The sequence below is a fragment of the Dendropsophus ebraccatus genome, chromosome 10, assembly GCF_027789765.1.
Source record: "Dendropsophus ebraccatus isolate aDenEbr1 chromosome 10, aDenEbr1.pat, whole genome shotgun sequence".
NCBI classification, from domain to species: domain Eukaryota; kingdom Metazoa; phylum Chordata; class Amphibia; order Anura; family Hylidae; genus Dendropsophus; species Dendropsophus ebraccatus.
The window spans coordinates 185,572-203,495 of record NC_091463.1 but is presented as its reverse complement, the minus strand read 5'-3'; the positions used below and the strand labels follow the sequence as shown (position 1 = coordinate 203,495).

At 46.5% G+C, this 17,924-nt stretch overlaps 1 protein-coding gene across 5 annotated transcripts in view; it reads right to left on the bottom strand.

The window, feature by feature from the left end:
• Positions 1-17,924, bottom strand: part of MED22 (mediator complex subunit 22) — a 49,750-nt gene that overhangs the window by 20,368 nt on the left and 11,458 nt on the right. The window lies entirely within an intron of this gene.

Here is a 17,924-nt window from a genome sequence, read left to right as displayed (position 1 = left end):
ATAACCCTGATAACACAGCAGCAGCTGGATATGTGATATATAAGTTACTGTACAGTATAGCAGCATGTGGTGTATAATGTATAGTAACTGTATAACCCTGATAATACAGCAGCTGGATATGTGATATATAATTACTGTACAGTATAGCAGCATGTGGTATATATCACATATCCAGCTGCTGTGTTATCAGTGTTATACAGTTACTATACATTATACACCACATGCTGCTATGCTGTACAGTAACTTATATATCACATATCCAGCTGCTGCTGTGTTATCAGGGTTATACAGTTACTATACATTATACACCACATGCTGCTATACTGTACAGTAACTTATATATCACATATCCAGCTGCTGTGTTATCAGGGTTATACAGTTACTATACATTATATAAGTTACTGTACAGTATAGCAGCATGTGGTGTGTAATGTATAGTAACTGTATAACCCTGATAACACAGCAGCTGGATATGTGATATATAAGTTACTGTACAGTATAGCAGCATGTGGTGTATAATGTGTAGTAACTGTATAACCCTGATAACACAGCAGCTGGATATGTGATATTTAAGTTACTGTACAGTATAGCAGCATGTGGTGTATAATGTATAGTAACTGTATAACCCTGATAACACAGCAGCAGCTGGATATGTGATATATAAGTTACTGTACAGTATAGCAATCAGCATGTGGTATATAATGTATAGTAACTGTATAACCCTGATAACACTGCAACTGGATATGTGAAATATAAGTTACTGTACAGTATAGCAGCATGTGGTGTATAATGTATAGTAACTGTATAACCCTGATAACACTGCAGCTGGATATGTGATATATAAGTTACTGTACAGTATAGCAGCATGTGGTATATAATGTATAGTAACTGTATAACCCTGATAACACAGCAGCAGCTGGATATGTGATATATAAGTTACTGTACAGTATAGCAATCAGCATGTGGTATATAATGTATAGTAACTGTATAACCCTGATAACACAGCAGCTTGATATGTGATATATAAGTTACTGTACAGTATAGCAGCATGTGGTATATAATGTATAGTAACTGTATAACCCTGATAACACAGCAGCAGCTGGATATGTGATATATAAGTTACTGTACAGTATAGCAGCATGTGGTATATAATGTATAGTAACTGTATAACCCTGATAACACAGCAGCTGGATATGTGATCTATAAGTTACTGTACAGTATAGCAGCATGTGGTATATAATGTATAGTAACTGTATAACCCTGATAACACAGCAGCAGCTGGATATGTGATATATAAGTTACTGAACAGTATAGCAGCATGTGGTATATAATGTATAGTAACTGTATAACCCTGATAACACAGCAGCAGCTGGATATGTGATATATAAGTTACTGTACAGTATAGCAATCAGCATGTGGTATATAATGTATAGTAACTGTATAACCCTGATAACACTGCAGCTGGATATGTGATATATAAGTTACTGTACAGTATAGCAGCATGTGGTATATAATGTATAGTAACTGTATTACCCTGATAACAGCAGCTGGATATGTGATACATAAGTTACTGTACAGTATAGCAGCATGTGGTGTATAATGTATAGTAACTGTATAACCCTGATAACACTGCAGCTGGATATGTGATATATAAGTTACTGTACAGTATAGCAGCATGTGGTGTATAATGTATAGTAACTGTATTACCCTGATAACAGCAGCTGGATATGTGATATATAAGTTACTGTACAGTATAGCAGCATGTGGTATATAATGTATAGTAACTGTATAACCCTGATAACACTGAAGCTGGATATGTGATATATAAGTTACTGTACAGTATAGCAGCATGTGGTATATAATGTATAGTAACTGTATAACCCTGATAACACTGCAGCTGGATATGTGATATATAAGTTACTGTACAGTATAGCAGCATGTGGTATATAATGTATAGTAACTGTATAACCCTGATAACACTGCAGCTGGATATGTGATATATAAGTTACTGTACAGTATAGCAGCATGTGGTATATAATGTATAGTAACTGTATAACCCTGATAACACTGCAGCTGGATATGTGATATATAAGTTACTGTACAGTATAGCAGCATGTGGTATATAATGTATAGTAACTGTATTACCCTGATAACTGCAGCTGGATATGTGATACATAAGTTACTGTACAGTAGTGATGAGCGAATAGTGAAATATTCAAATATTCTATATTAGTACGAATATTTCCCGAATTTTCGATCGAATATTCTATCCCATTATATTTAGATGTTTTTATTAATTTTCCAACATTAAAACATTAAACAAACAAATTTCACTTCTGAAATGAGCAGGTAATGTATAGCATTTGGGTCATAAGCTAACCTGGTGCAAGTGAGATACCTGCAGTAGCAGAAATAATTACAAAAGAACCAAAACATCGTCAATGTGCATTTAAAACTATAAAACAACTGAAGCTCTCATGGGAAGCCCAATGTGGACCTCCGAATCTAAGTGCCTGGGATATTCCGGCTCACCCCAGATCTATAGGTGGGTCCTCGGCCAAGATCCGCTTCTGATACCACGTAGATATACAAAAACACTCTTTCATAGAGCGCTGCACCTGTGTGGGCAGCAAAGCGATGTAACTCTCCCAACAGTGAAAAAATCTTTCCACATGAGTCTCCCTTCTCTGCGAAGCTTCCACCCCGTCCATTTTCATAATGAAAGATAGTTTTTCTAGAAACAACCGGAATGGGGGGGCAGTGGGGCGATTCCATGGGTGCAGTATGGTTTTCACGCCCGCAGCAGAGAGCATGTATATGAGTTTTCTGACACCCGCTGAACAGGGAAACTCCTGTGTGTCTATTAGTGATGTCACGATACCAGAATTTTGAGTTCGATACCAATACTTGATTTTTCAGTTCGATACTCAATACCAGTTCGATACCTCGAAAAAAAATACAACCCCCCCCTTATAAGATCAGCCCCCTCCTCTCCTGACATCCTCTGTGCTGCTGTGACCTCCCCATAGATCAGCACCCTCCTCTCCTGACATCCTCTGTGCTGCTGTGACCTCCCCATAGATCAGCACCCTCCTCTCCTGACATCCTCTGTGCTGTTGTGACGTCCCCTATAGATCAGCACACTCCTCTCCTGACATCCTCTGTGCTGCTGTGACCTCCCCATAGATCAGCACACTCCTCTCCTGACATCCTCTGTGCTGCTGTGACCTCCTCTATAGATCAGCACACTCCTTTCCTGACATCCTCTGTGCTGCTGTGACCTCTCATAAGAACAGCACACTCCTTCCTCTCCTGACATCCTCTGTGCTGCTGTGACCTCCCCTATAGATCAGCACCCTCCTCTCCTGACATCCTCTGTGCTGCTGTGACCTCCCCATAGATCAGCACCCTCCTCTCCTGACATCCTCTGTGCTGTTGTGACGTCCCCTATAGATCAGCACACTCCTCTCCTGACATCCTCTGTGCTGCTGTGACCTCCCCATAGATCAGCACACTCCTCTCCTGACATCCTCTGTGCTGCTGTGACCTCCTCTATAGATCAGCACACTCCTTTCCTGACATCCTCTGTGCTGCTGTGACCTCTCATAAGAACAGCACACTCCTTCCTCTCCTGACATCCTCTGTGCTGCTGTGACCTCCCCTATAGATCAGCACCCTCCTCTCCTGACATCCTCTGTGCTGCTGGGACGCTGTGACCTCCCCTATAAGATCAGACCCCTCCTCTCCTGACATCCTCTGTGCTGCTGTGACCTCCTCTATCGATCAGCACACTCCTCTCCTGACATCCTCTGTGCTGCTGTGACCTCCCCTATCGATCAGCACACTCCTCTCCTGACATCCTCTGTGCTGCTGTGACCTCCCCTATAAGATCAGCACCCTCATCTCCTGACATCCTCTGTGCTGCTGTGACCTCTCCTATAAGATCAGCCCCCTCCTTTCCTGACATCCTTTGTGCTGCTGGGACCCTGCAACCTCTCCTATAAGATCAGCCCCCTCCTCTCCTGACATCCTCTGTGCTGCTGTGACCTCCCCATAGATCAGCACACTCCTCTCCTGACATCCTCTGTGCTGTTGTGACGTCCCCTATAGATCAGCACACTCCTCTCCTGACATCCTCTGTGCTGCTGTGACCTCCCCATAGATCAGCACACTCCTCTCCTGACATCCTCTGTGCTGCTGTGACCTCCTCTATAGATCAGCACACTCCTTTCCTGACATCCTCTGTGCTGCTGTGACCTCTCATAAGAACAGCACACTCCTTCCTCTCCTGACATCCTCTGTGCTGCTGTGACCTCCCCTATAGATCAGCACCCTCCTCTCCTGACAACCTCTGTGCTGCTGGGACGCTGTGACCTCCCCTATAAGATCAGACCCCTCCTCTCCTGACATCCTCTGTGCTGCTGTGACCTCCTCTATCGATCAGCACACTCCTCTCCTGACATCCTCTGTGCTGCTGTGACCTCCCCTATCGATCAGCACACTCCTCTCCTGACATCCTCTGTGCTGCTGTGACCTCCCCTATAAGATCAGCACCCTCATCTCCTGACATCCTCTGTGCTGCTGTGACCTCTCCTATAAGATCAGCCCCCTCCTTTCCTGACATCCTTTGTGCTGCTGGGACCCTGCAACCTCTCCTATAAGATCAGCCCCCTCCTCTCCTGACATCCTCTGTGCTGCTGTGACCTCCCTATAAGATCAGCCCCCTCCTCTCCTGACATTCTCTGTGCTGCTGTGACGCTGTGACCTCCCCTATAAGATCAGCCCCCTCCTCTCCTGACATCCTCTGTGCTGCTGTGACCTCCCCTATAAGATCAGCCCCCTCCTCTCCTGACATTCTCTGTGCTGCTGTGACCTCCCCTATAAGATCAGCCCCCTCCTCTCCTGACATTCTCTGTGCTGCTGTGACCTCCCCTATAAGATCAGCCCCCTCCTCTCCTGACATCCTCTGTGCAGCAAGGGACCAAACATTGTGTTTATTGGGGACAGCATGGGGGGGGGGCAGTAGTGGGCGGATTGACGGGGGGGGGGGGATCCAGGTTGGGTGAACAGCCCAGGGTACATTTAATCCGCCACTGGGTACAGACTACAACCCCCACACTGCAGGGAGCTGGTGAAGGCTGCCAGGTCTGGACAGACAAGAGAGGGTTACTCTGCCTGGCAGGTCAGTTCCTGTCAGAGGGCAGGGGTGTAAGGGCAGAAATGTTAGGGGCACACTAGAGGGCAGGGATGTGGGGGGGGGGGCACACTAGAGGGCAGGAATGTGGGGGGGGGGGCACACCAGAGGGCAGGAATGTGGGGGGCACACCAGAGGGCAGGGATGTGGGGGGGGGGGCACACCAGAGGGCAGGAATGTGGGGGGGGGGGAAAACCAGAGGGCAGGGATGTGGGGGGGGGGGCACACCAGAGGGCAGGGATGTGGGGGGGGGGGGCACACCAGAGGGCAGGAATGTGGGGGGGGGGGCACACCAGATGGCAGGAATGTGGGGGGGGCACACCAGAGGGCAGGGATGTGGGGGGGGGCACACCAGAGGGCAGGGATGTGGGGGGCACACCAGAGGGCAGGGATGTGGGGGGCACACCAGAGGGCAGGGATGTTTGCAATGTCTGCACACATCCCCTACTCTCACTTACTGCGGTACCACTCAAAGCATGAGGCTTGTCAAAGCAGAGGGGAAGGGGGGATTTGTAAAGGGAGTTTAAGGTGGAACAGACAGCCTGAACCTTGGCCAGCAGGAAGATTAACCTTTGCTGCTGGCCAAGATTCAGGCTGTCTGTTCCACCTTAAATTAGCTCCCTTTACAAATCCCCCCTCCCCTCAGCTCCGGGAAGCTCCCAGCTGTCAGGCCTCCGTTCCTCCGTGCATATTCATGTGTGCACACTCAGGCCGGTCAGGAAGCGCAGCCACCCAGAGTGTGCATACATGAATATGCATAGGAACAGCGCCGCAGATGGACGGAGGGCGAGCCGGCATCAGTCAGTCTCACCAACCTCACACTAAGTGCAGCCCTAGACGCAGCTCCTCACACCGGCTGCATTCCAGGAGGTACAGGAGGCTGCGGTGTGACGGGCTGCGGGTCATTAGCAGCGGGGGGTCTGTTACACATAGTAGCCGACCCCCACTGCTTCTGGAGAGGCTCAGGATGGGTCAGAGGCCGCTGTCAGTTGTGACAGCGGCTTCTGCACAGTTATATAGCCGGCACATGCGATCGCTGTGTGCCGGCTATAACTTCTCACTGCAGTGAGCGGAGGAAGGGGCGGGCAGAGGAGGAGGAAGTGACGGCAGGGGGCCGGGGGCGGCACACAGAGAACATGGCCGGTGCTCTGCTAGTCGCCGGCCGTGTTCTCTGCTCTATACTTTATGTTAAGCTGCGTTATTAGGCAGCTTAATATAAAGTATCGATACCAGGAAATCCTGGTACCGAATCGTTTTTTTGCCCGAAATATCGATAGTAGTATCGATATTTCGGTGCATCGTGCATCCCTAGTGTCTATATAACCAAAAAGAGCCCATATTGGGCCCGAGGGAATGTAGTTAACCAAATGTGTGGTAGCAAATGTGGTGACCCGGTCCCAGAAAGAGCGGACGACAGGACACCCCCATAAGCAGTGGTATATGCCTGCCCCTCCCTTACGACATCTGAAACAGGAATCCGACTGGTAGAGACCCATTTTGTAACCTCTAACCGGTGAGAGATGCGACCTATGAAGCAGTTGTAGCTGCATCTCCAGGTACCGGCTAGAGGGTAGGTATCTAAGGCCTCTTATATGAGCTTTTAGAAGGATAGAGGTTGTCATTTCCGGAATGTCTTGCGACCATTTGGTCATTGCAGCCGGGGATTGAGCGAGGTCCAAGGGGCAGTGTATAAAGCTATAGTAATAGAAGGTGTGGCCCCGCATGTTGGGAGGGTGTCTAAGAGCTTTTTTGATTTCTAAGGACTATTCCAGCGGATGTATTGCTGCCAGCACCTTGGAGACATAGCTATGTGCCTGTAAGTAGGAAAAGAAAGGTATGTTTATGTGCGGGAATTTTTTAGAGAGGTCCACTAAAGAAAAAAACGCATGTGTGTCAGGGTGTAAAAACTGTGACACGTAACTAAGTCCAACTTTGTGCCAACGGATAAACTCACCATGGGGTGAGCCATCTTGGAAGTCGGGATTATGTATGAGGGTGAGGAATGGCGAATAATATGGGTGTAGGCACTTGGTCCGCCTCATTTTTTTGCCATGCCCGCCATGTTGCCATCAACAGAGGGTTTAATCTACAGGTTTCAGGGATGTTTCGAAAGGGCTGATGAAGGAAGTTGGCCAGGGAAAGGCGGGGAAGGAATTGTTGGTCTCGTGTAGGATCGGTGAAGTGAGAGGTGTGATACAGCCAGTCCATCGCCACACGCATGAGAGTCGCTATATTGTATGCCCGGACTTCCGGAAAGTTCAGCCCCCCATTAAATTTGGGTTGTTTTAGGAGATGGAACAGGATCCTGGATCTGCCGCCCCTCCAAATAAAGGAGCGGAATAGGTAATTGATTTTCTTTTCGTCTTTGGGACGCAAATAAATAGGGAGGGAGTGGAGGATATAAAGGAGACGAGGGAACTCCGCCATTTTCAAGAGGTATGCTCTGCCCACGTAGGATAGCGGTAAGTTACGCCAGTTTGACACAGTGGCTTCTAGGGAGGAAATATAGGGCCTAATATTAGTTTTATAGAGAAGGGAGATTTGTTTTGGTAAGGTAATGCCCAGATATGTAACCTCAGAGGAGCGCCAATGAAAAGGGTATGCGTAAGTCCAGCGTGGGCGTGGAGGGCCTCGAAGCAACAAAGCCTCCGATTTGTCTAGGTTAATTATATAGCCTGAGAGTTTACCCAGAGCCTAGAGGTCGTCCAGTAAAGGGGATAGTGTGGATTAGGGGTTTTTAATTACATGGAGGATGTCGTCCGTGAACGCAGTCATAGTGATGTTGCTGTGACACGGCGGGGAGGTGTCAGAAGGTGTAGTTGGGGATAGGTAATATAGTAGAGGGTCCAGGGAGAGATTGAAAAGGAGAGGAGAGAGGGGGCAGCCCTGCCTGGTACCTGTGAAGATATCAAATGGTAATGTATTAAGTCCATTAATAGTCAATTTAGAGCAAGCGTCTAATTGGGTGTAAGTCAAGAAGTTAGAGAATGTAGGGCCTAATTGTCTGCGTTGGATGGTGGAATGGAGAAAGGGCCAGGAGACCTTATCAAAGGCCTTTTCCCCGTCCAAACTGAGTATCATAGTAAGGGGGGGGGGAAGAAGGTTCCCGAGCCTCCACGATACAGGAGAGCGCGGTTCTAATGTTGCGAACGGCTTGTCTATGCTGAATGAAGCCCCGTTGGGAGGGGTGTATGAGAGACGGAAGGATTTGTTGTAGGCGGGTTGCCAGAATTTTAGCTAGGAATTTATAGTCGCTGTTTAGCAGAGTGATGGGGCGGTAGGACTGGGGGAGTTGGGGGTCCAAGAAGAGATCCATCAGAGAGTTGCGGATACATACATCGTTATATAAACGAGTGAGTATCGGGATCACGTCAAGTTGGAGCATTTTGTAATATTTGCTGCCAAAGCCATCAGGGCCCGGGGTTTTATTACTGGGGGAGGATTTGATGGCAGCCGTCACCTCTGTTTCTGTTATTACAGCATTAAGCATCGCTTGTTGGTCATCCGTCAGGGCAGGAAGGGCAATAGTGTCCAAGAATGAGTCAATTTTGTGTACGTCAGTGGGGCTGGCTCTGTACAGGTCCTCAAAATAGTCATACAGGACAGCACTTATGTCTTTGGTCTTGGTCAAAATGGCGTTTGTGGCGGGGTCACGCAGGGAGGAGATAGGTGTAAACTTATTTTTGGGGGAGGAGAGGCGGGCTAGCAGGCGCCCAGGTTTGTTTGCCTGCCTAAAGTATTTGTTTGGTTCGGTCCTCACCAGCCAAACCGCCTGTCCCTGAATGAACGCATCTAAGTTTTGTTGTGCCTCCGTTGTCAATTTTTTAGTGAGTGGGGATGGGTGCTGCGCCTGCGTCTGTTGAGCCTGCAGCAACGTGTTGTACAGGGACTGAAATTTCTGATGTGCCTGTTTGCGTTTTAGGGAGATATAGTTTATGATATGACCCCTAACTACGGCTTTTGAGGTAATCCTGGAAGTCCCCCGATTGAACAAGATAAGTGGGAAACCCCCAAAATCTGGTCCTGGTGTGAGGAGTAAGGCCCTGCAGGGAGAGGGTAATCGGAGCATGATCAGAAATGGCGATGGTATGAAGTGTAGCGGAAGCGACTGAATCCATGAGTGAGAGGGAAGTTAGAAAGTAGTCTATACGGGAGAAGCTGTCGTGCGCAGAGGAGTAAAACATATATTCTCTGGAGGTGGGGTTAGACAAGCGCCATGGGTCATAGAGCGAGTATGATTGAATGAGGTGTAGGAGGTCCCTTGCAGACGGAGATGTGGCGTGACGTCCCGAACTTTTATCCAGAGATGAGTTAAGCACTGTGTTAAAGTCACCGCCGAGTATGAGGTTATTATAGGGGCCTTGGAGTAGAAGAGTTTAGTTTTGAAAAGAAGGGGGTGTGGGGTTGGTTAGGGGCATAGATATTTAGCAGAGTGTATTGTGCGTCGTCTATTCTAACCACTAGCAATAGATATCTACCCCCCTCATCTATGATCTCCCTGTCCACCACCACCTGGAGGCCTCTTCGGAAGAGGATCGCTACCCCCCTCGCTTTCGAGGAATAATTGGCCGTGTGGCAGGATTCTATCCACGCCGCCCTAAGAGCAGAGGAAGAGTTTTTCCTCCAGTGAGTTTCCTGAAGAAATATAATGTCAGGCTTCATACGTTTCAGGTGGGTAGTAACTTTTTTACGTCTAATGGGCGTGTTAAGACCTGCCACATTCCAACTCAGGAGTCGCAGACTGGAAGGGATAGTGTATGTGTCTTCTACAGGGCGGGTACAAGTAGTCATATGTATCGCATCAGTGGGTATGTGCAAGTGGTGTGTAACCTACATTTATGAGTCCCCCGCTGTCCCAGCAAGCAACGAGAGACTGCACACAGACCAGAAGGGGTGAGACCGGAGGTCCCAGGCGAGAGCACAGAAAGATCACCATGAAATCTATAGGAAAAGATGCAAATGAGAGTGAGCTTCAGCAAAAAACCACAACAAAACAAAAACATGAGTGAACTTCTGAAAAACAATGTCAGTAATGTTAAAAGAACATTCAAGAAAATATGAAGAATGCAACGTCCCATGTGGGGAATCAGGGAGTGATGCCTGGGAGTCCCTTTAATGAAATCATCCCGGGTGGTCGTCCTGCCCTATACGAAAGTGGCGACAAGCCGCTGTGGGATCCTCGAAGAGAAGTTGTCGTCCCTCCAACTGTACCCGCAGTTTAGCTGGATAGAGGAGTTGGAAGCGGATGTTGTTGTCATGTAGATAGCGGCAGATTGGGATGAAATTTTTCCGTTTCAATGAGACATTAGCCGAAAAGTCCTGGAAAATTAGAACCTTGAAGTCCTGGATCCTAGGGGCTCTTTTGTTTCTAAAGGCGTGCAGCACCTTTTCCTTGATGGCCCAGTTTTGATAACGAGCGATGACTGGTCTAGGTCGGTTATTCCTTTCACCCGGTGGTTTGGGGGGGGAAGGCGATATGGTGTGAGCACACTCTATGGAGAGGGAGTCATAGGGGCCCTCTATCTCCAGCGCCGCTGGTAGGGTGGATGTGAGTAGCTTGGAGGAGTGCCGGGCCGACATAAGATTCAGGAATGCCCACAAACCTAAGGTTGTTACGTCTTTCGCCGTAGAGAAAATAGAGAAGCAGGGCTGCTGTCACAGGTCTGTGTGGTCACATGACAACAATGGGGAAGGGGGGGGGGGGCGTGTTCAGCATGGACCAATCAGAAAGTGAGAATTACAGAGCTGTGAAGGAGGACAGGGACAGAAACTTTCTATACAGCAGAGTGATTGGCTGGGTGTAAGTGCAGGCACATTATACATTGCTCGGTGATTTTTTTTTTTTTTTTCACTGGACTTCTTCTTTAGCATTAGGTCCCAATTACACAAGGTGATAATTGGCTGAATTAGGCCGATTATCACTCCCTGTAATAGAGACAATCATCGGCTGATCGCGTCTTTCGGTTTGGACCTTAAATCATTGGCAGCCGAGCAGGCACTGCTATGTGTAATAGTGATGCAGGGACGTTTGTCCATACCTCTCTACGGTCTTAGCTGTTGTTCTGCCCTCTTCTCGCCTTCCCAGAGCCGCTGCTGTAGCTTTAGAGCTGGTCTCTGAACAGGCAGGCCGCTCAGCCAATCATTTGGAGTAGCGGTCCAGTCTTGGCCAGTGATTAGCTGAGCAGCCTGTCAGTTCAGAGACTGGCTATAAAGCTGCAGCAGCGAACAGAGGGCAGAACACTGGGAGCGTGGATAGGAAATGAATACAATTTTAGGGTAGGTTCACATTGAGGAATAGGTGAGGAATTAGGCGAGGAATTGAAGAAGAATCCGCTCTTATTTCAGCTTGAAATTACTCCCATAAAATATGTACAGAGTAATGTCCTATTGTGTTCATCAGGATTTCTGCTCTGTTGTTCACACTGCAGAATTTCCAAGCAGAATTTTCTGCCGCTGATCTGCTTTCTGCCCAAAGAATTGACACGTCAATTCTTTGGGCGGATTCAGCTAGAGGAATCCTACAGAAGTCAATGGGGGCTAAATTCTGCTTCTTGAATTCTGCTTGCATTCTGCCAGAGCTGAATAGGTGAGGAATTTAAAGCAGAAAATTTTCCTCTCCAATTCCTCGAGAATTCCTCAGTGTGAACGCACCATTAGGGGCCTATTCCACAGAGCGATAATCGTCCCGATTCGGGCGATTATCGCTCTGTGGAATAGACAATGATCAGCCGATGATTGTGTCATCGGCTGATTGTTTATTTAAGTCAGTGTCAAGTAAGTCAAGCTTCTTTTGCTGCTGCAGCCTCACAAGCCGCATGCATATAGCTGTGCTCTTGTTAGAAATTATCTCACCAGTGGTGCAACGATCAGACAGAGCTTAGTAGCTATTCATGCAATACTTAGTAAAGAGAAAAAAGTCCAAGTGCACTCACCGGTATAGTAGAAAATGCTTTCTTTATTATTATTCTTTTGTTCACAGTGGCATGATACGGGTGGGGGGAAGGACGCCAACACCTTCCACTAGGGATGACAGCTGTTTCACGCCTGCTAATCGTCGCTTCTTCAGATTCCGCCCCTTCGGTCACGTCACCTCAGATAGTAACATGACGTGACGTGTCAAAATGGTGGGCGTTACAATGTGAATTAAAAACATCAAAATATTACTTATATAGAGAGAAAGAAATCCAAGACAAGTATTTACAAGAACATACTTAGGTCAGTACGGTCATTTAGACCCATATGACCTTGTGCGTTAGTAGCGAGTATCCATCGTGATTCACATTGGAGTAACTGCCGATTGGCATCTCCGCTTCCTTTGTGGTGCATTCGCTGTAATCCCATGAATTTGAGGTCTTTTATGTTCCCTTTATGTTTCTGTTTCATGTGATCTATTAATCTTGGGGCCCCCTGTCCTGTGCGCAATGACCTAATGTGTTCACTGAACCGCTTGTTCATAGGGCGAATGGTCTTCCCTATGTAGTATAAGCCACAGGTACAGACCAGGGCATACACTACAAATTTTGTTTTGCAACATATATCAGGGATATCACGGATATAACCACCCAAAGGAAGCGGAGATGCCAATCGGCAGTTACTCCAATGTGAATCACGATGGATACTCGCTACTAACGCACAAGGTCATATGGGTCTAAATGACCGTACTGACCTAAGTATGTTCTTGTAAATACTTGTCTTGGATTTATTTCTCTCTATATAAGTAATATTTTGATGTTTTTAATTCACATTGTAACGCCCACCATTCCGACACGTCACGTCATGTTACTACACGAGGTGACGTGACCGAAGGGGCGGGATCTGAAGAAGCGCCGATTAGCAGGCATGAAACAGCTATCATCCCTAGTCAAAGGTGTTGGCGTCCTTCCCCCCACCCGTATCATGCCACTGTGAACAAAAGAATCTAATAAAGAAAGCATTTTCTACTATACCGGTGAGTGCACTTGGACCTTTTTCTCTTTACTAAGTGATTGTTTATTTAGGTTCCAATCTAAAATCAGCTGGTAACGATGTCCCTGCAGCCCTTGCTAAACGATTATCGGGCCGTGGAATAGGCCCAGTAAATGAGCGCCAATCTAGCAGATCGGCGCTCGTTTACATTATTGATCGGGCCCCCATAGGACCCTAAGGGCAAGGGCTGCATAGACATCGCTGTGTCGGTGCAGCCCTTGCTAAATGATTATTGGCTATAATAAGCAAACGAGCGCTGATCTAGCAGATGGACTCTTGTTTACTAAAGTCATACAGCCCTAAGCGGCAAAAATCTTTCCTTTTCAATATAGGGCTTATTTTTAAAAAATACCATACGCTCTTTTTTTTAAAAAAAAAAGTTAAATACATTTTTATTTATTTTTTCTTTTAACCCCTTGTGAAAATGAAAAAAATTGAGGCTAGACAGATATTTTAGTGTAAAGAAAAAGTAGTTTTTCATTTTCATTGCATATTGCTCCTCCAGTACCAGTCACTAGTGGGGTCCATATGCTCAATACACCCCGATACATAAATAGAGGGGTATAGTTTCTGCAATGAGGTCACTTGTGGGGGTTTCCACTGTCTTTGCAGCATGGGGGGGGGGGCTTTGAAAACACGACATGGGCATTGATATCTATTCCAACAAAATCCAGCCTCCAAAAACCAAATGGCGCTCCTTCCCTTTGGAGGCTTGCCTTCCGCTTGTATGGCACTTTCTCCTCATGTGGGGTATTTCCATACTTAGGGGGAGTTCCGTTACATCATTCTATATGAATTGGAGCCAACATGCATAGACTATGCAACGATTAAACAATCGTGAAAATGATAAAAAAAAAAAGCAGATCATCGACTCACTTGTTGCTGTCTTCATATTTTATTTATTTTCTGTTGTTCATTATTTCGGCTGAGGAGGCTTAGGAGGTCTGCATCCACGTTGGCCCCGTCTGCCACGTGACCTTTCGAGGGCGTGTCCCTCTTAATCATGCGTGCATCTGCAACTGTTTGAGCCAGACCTCTTACCGGGTTCACGTTCACAGACCTCACCTGGAAGTTCCGTTACATGGCTTGTGGGGTTTTTTCCCGTGTGAAAATGAAAAATTCAAGGCTAGACTGACGTTTTAGTATAACAAAAATGTAACTTTTCATTTTTATTGCACATTGGGCCTGTCACCAGTGGGCTCCATATGTTCACTATACCCCGTTAGATTCCTTGAGGGTGTAGTTTTCTAATGGGGTCACCTGTGGGGGGTTTCCACTCTCTTGGCATCACAGGGGCATTTTAAACGCCACTTTTTAACCTCTTGTGCTTCCTGTTCCTATTAGGACTAATGGGGATCAATCTCTAGGTGGTGCTGTCATGACTGGTAGTTCTGAAAATCAGGGCTGTGGAGTCGGAACTAGTTTTGGCTGGAGTCGAAGTTGGAGTCGAAAAAAATGTACAGACTCCGACTCCAGCTTTAAAAAAAAAAATCTTAGAACAATTTAAAATTGAGTTTTGATATGAATTTTATAAGTTTTGCTCATCAATATATATTATAAGTAACATTCTAATAGGACACTGGCCCTATTACATAAAGGTGGTCGGGGGATATATCAGTAATAGGACACTGGCCCTATTACATAAGGGTGGTCGGGGAATATATCAGTAATAGGACACTGGCCCTATTACATAAGGGTGGTCGGGGGATATATCAGTAATAGGACACTGGCCCTATTACATAAGGGTGGTCGGGGGATATATCAGTAATAGGACACTGGCCCTATTACATAAGGGTGGTCGGGGGATATATCAGTAATAGGACACTGGCCCTATTAAATAAGGGTGGTCGGGGTATATATCAGTAATAGGACACTGGCCCTATTACATAAGGGTGGTCGGGGGATATATCAGTAATAGGACACTGGCCCTATTACATAAGGGTGGTCGGGGAATATATCAGTAATAGGACACTGGCCCTATTACATAAGGGTGGTCGGGGGATATATCAGTAATAGGACACTGGCCCTATTACATAAGGGTGGTCGGGGGATATATCAGTAATAGGACACTGGCCCTATTAAATAAGGGTGGTCGGGGTATATATCAGTAATAGGACACTGGCCCTATTACATAAGGGTGGTCGGGGGATATATCAGTAATAGGACACTGGCCCTATTACATAAGGGTGGTCGGGGAATATATCAGTAATAGGACACTGGCCCTATTACATAAGGGTGGTCGGGGGATATATCAGTAATAGGACACTATCTCTATTAGATAAGGGTGGTCGGGGGATATATCAGTAATAGGACACTGGCCCTATTACATAAGGGTGGTCGGGGAATATATCAGTAATAGGACACTGGCCCTATTACATAAGGGTGGTCGGGAATATATCAGTAATAGGACACTGGCCCTATTACATAAGGGTGGTCGGAGAATATATCAGTAATAGGACACTGGCCCTATTACATAAGGGTGGTCGGAGAATATATCAGTAATAGGACACTGGCCCTATTACATAAGGGTGGTCGGAGAATATATCAGTAATAGGACACTGGCCCTATTACATAAGGGTGGTCGGGGAATATATCAGTAATAGGACACTGGCCCTATTACATAAGGGTGGTCGGGGAATATATCAGTAATAGGACACTGGCCCCATTACATAAGGGTGGTCGGGGAATATATCAGTAATAGGACACTGGCCCTATTACATAAGGGTGGTCGGGGAATATATCAGTAATAGGACACTGGCCCTATTACATAAGGGTGGTCGGGAATATATCAGTAATAGGACACTGGCCCTATTACATAAGGGTGGTCGGGGAATATATCAGTAATAGGACACTGGCCCTATTACATAAGGGTGGTCGGAGAATATATCAGTAATAGGACACTGGCCCTATTACATAAGGGTGGTCGGGGAATATATCAGTAATAGGACACTGGCCCTATTACATAAGGGTGGTCGGGGGATATATCAGTAATAGGACACTGGCCCTATTACATAAGGGTGGTCGGAGAATATATCAGTAATAGGACACTACCCCTATTACATAAGGGTGGTCGGGGAATATATCAGTAATAGGACACTGGCCCTATTACATAAGGGTGGTCGGGGAATATATCAGTAATAGGACACTGGCCCTATTACATAAGGGTGGTCGGGGAATATATCAGTAATAGGACACTATCTCTATTAGATAAGGGTGGTCGGGGAATATATCAGTAATAGGACACTTGCTCCCCAAAGTATTTCATAAATGTATTCAATCAAAAACTCTGTATACTACATTTACATACACATCCATTGTAATTCCAATGGAGTGTCCAGCAGGGGCGCACTATATATAGAAGTCAATGGTACTCATTGACTTCTATATATAGCGCGCCCCCTGCTGGACTCTCCATAGGAATTACACCTTTCGTCGTGACGTCACTGCTTCAGAGATAATTCTAACACTTCCTGATACACTAAATTAAGGGAAATAGCAGTATATGAGCATCTCCCATAATTAATGTACATTAGAAAATTATATAACTTTCCATCAGTAATAACGTATAAAAAATAAATTTTGGCCGGACTTCTCCTTTAAGATGTGTAGCAGTAACCTCTGTCCTCAGTCTGGTGTTTTTCTTCAGTGTTCTATGGCTGCAGCAGGCTGTGTGTGTGCGCGCTATATCGCTGCAGCTGGGTGTGTGTGTGTGTGTGTGTTCTATGGTGTGCCCCCACACCCACAGTGACCCCTCTATATCACTATGTGTGACCCCTATATTACAGCTATCTGGCATTGTTAGCAGTGTTTCTGTGTGTATGGTGAATATGTAGTTAAAAACTAAAAGACCACCTGCTCCATCTAGTCTAGTTGTGAGTAGTTCAGGACATGGAGGCTGGAGACTGGCTGCATCTACTGCACACACAGGAGAAGCTGCTGTATATACAGTATATATTCCCTCAGAAATTGCCCCAGGATCATGTAGGACATTAGGGAGAAGCTGCTGAGCCAGTATGAAGAAGCGGGAGTCGGCGTCGGTCCTGATAAAATTCAGGAGTTGGAGTTGAAGCCGGAGCTGCGGCTTACTGACTCCACAGCAGAGAGCGGCGGCCGGGCGGTGAGTCAGCGGCGGGATAGTTTGAAGTTTAAAGCTGGAAGGAGGAGGAAGGGGAGTGGAGGCGGTATGATGAAGCCCTTGTGTGAGGAGCGGCGCGGCTGGCGGAAGAGATGTCATAGGAAGAGCACAGTTACTACTCCCCCATCATCTGCTCATACTATAAGCAGATGATGGGAGGAGTAGTACAGTGCATATATGGTGGCGGCGGCAGCAGCGGGGAGGGCGGACGTTTTGGTGATGGCCCTGGTACTACTCCTCCCATCATCTTCTCATACTATGAGCAGATGATGGGAGGAGTAGTACAGTGTATATGTGTCCAGCACCGAGCAGGGAGGGAGGGGAGAGGTAATTAGATGCACAGGCACCTCTCTCCCTCCCTGCTCGGTGCCCTCCAAATGTATTGATTGAATGCATTATGGGATACTTTGGGTTAGTATTCCAGAAATGTATTCAATCAAAAAGATACTGTAGATTACATTTGTGTCCAGCAGGAGGCGCACTATATATGGAAGTCAGTGGTACTCATTGACTTTTATATATAGTGTGCACCCTGCTGGACACTCCATAGGAATTACAAGCGATTTGTGACGTCATGGTTTATGACAGAATTCTAACACTCCCTGATCTACTAAATTAAGGGAAATAGCA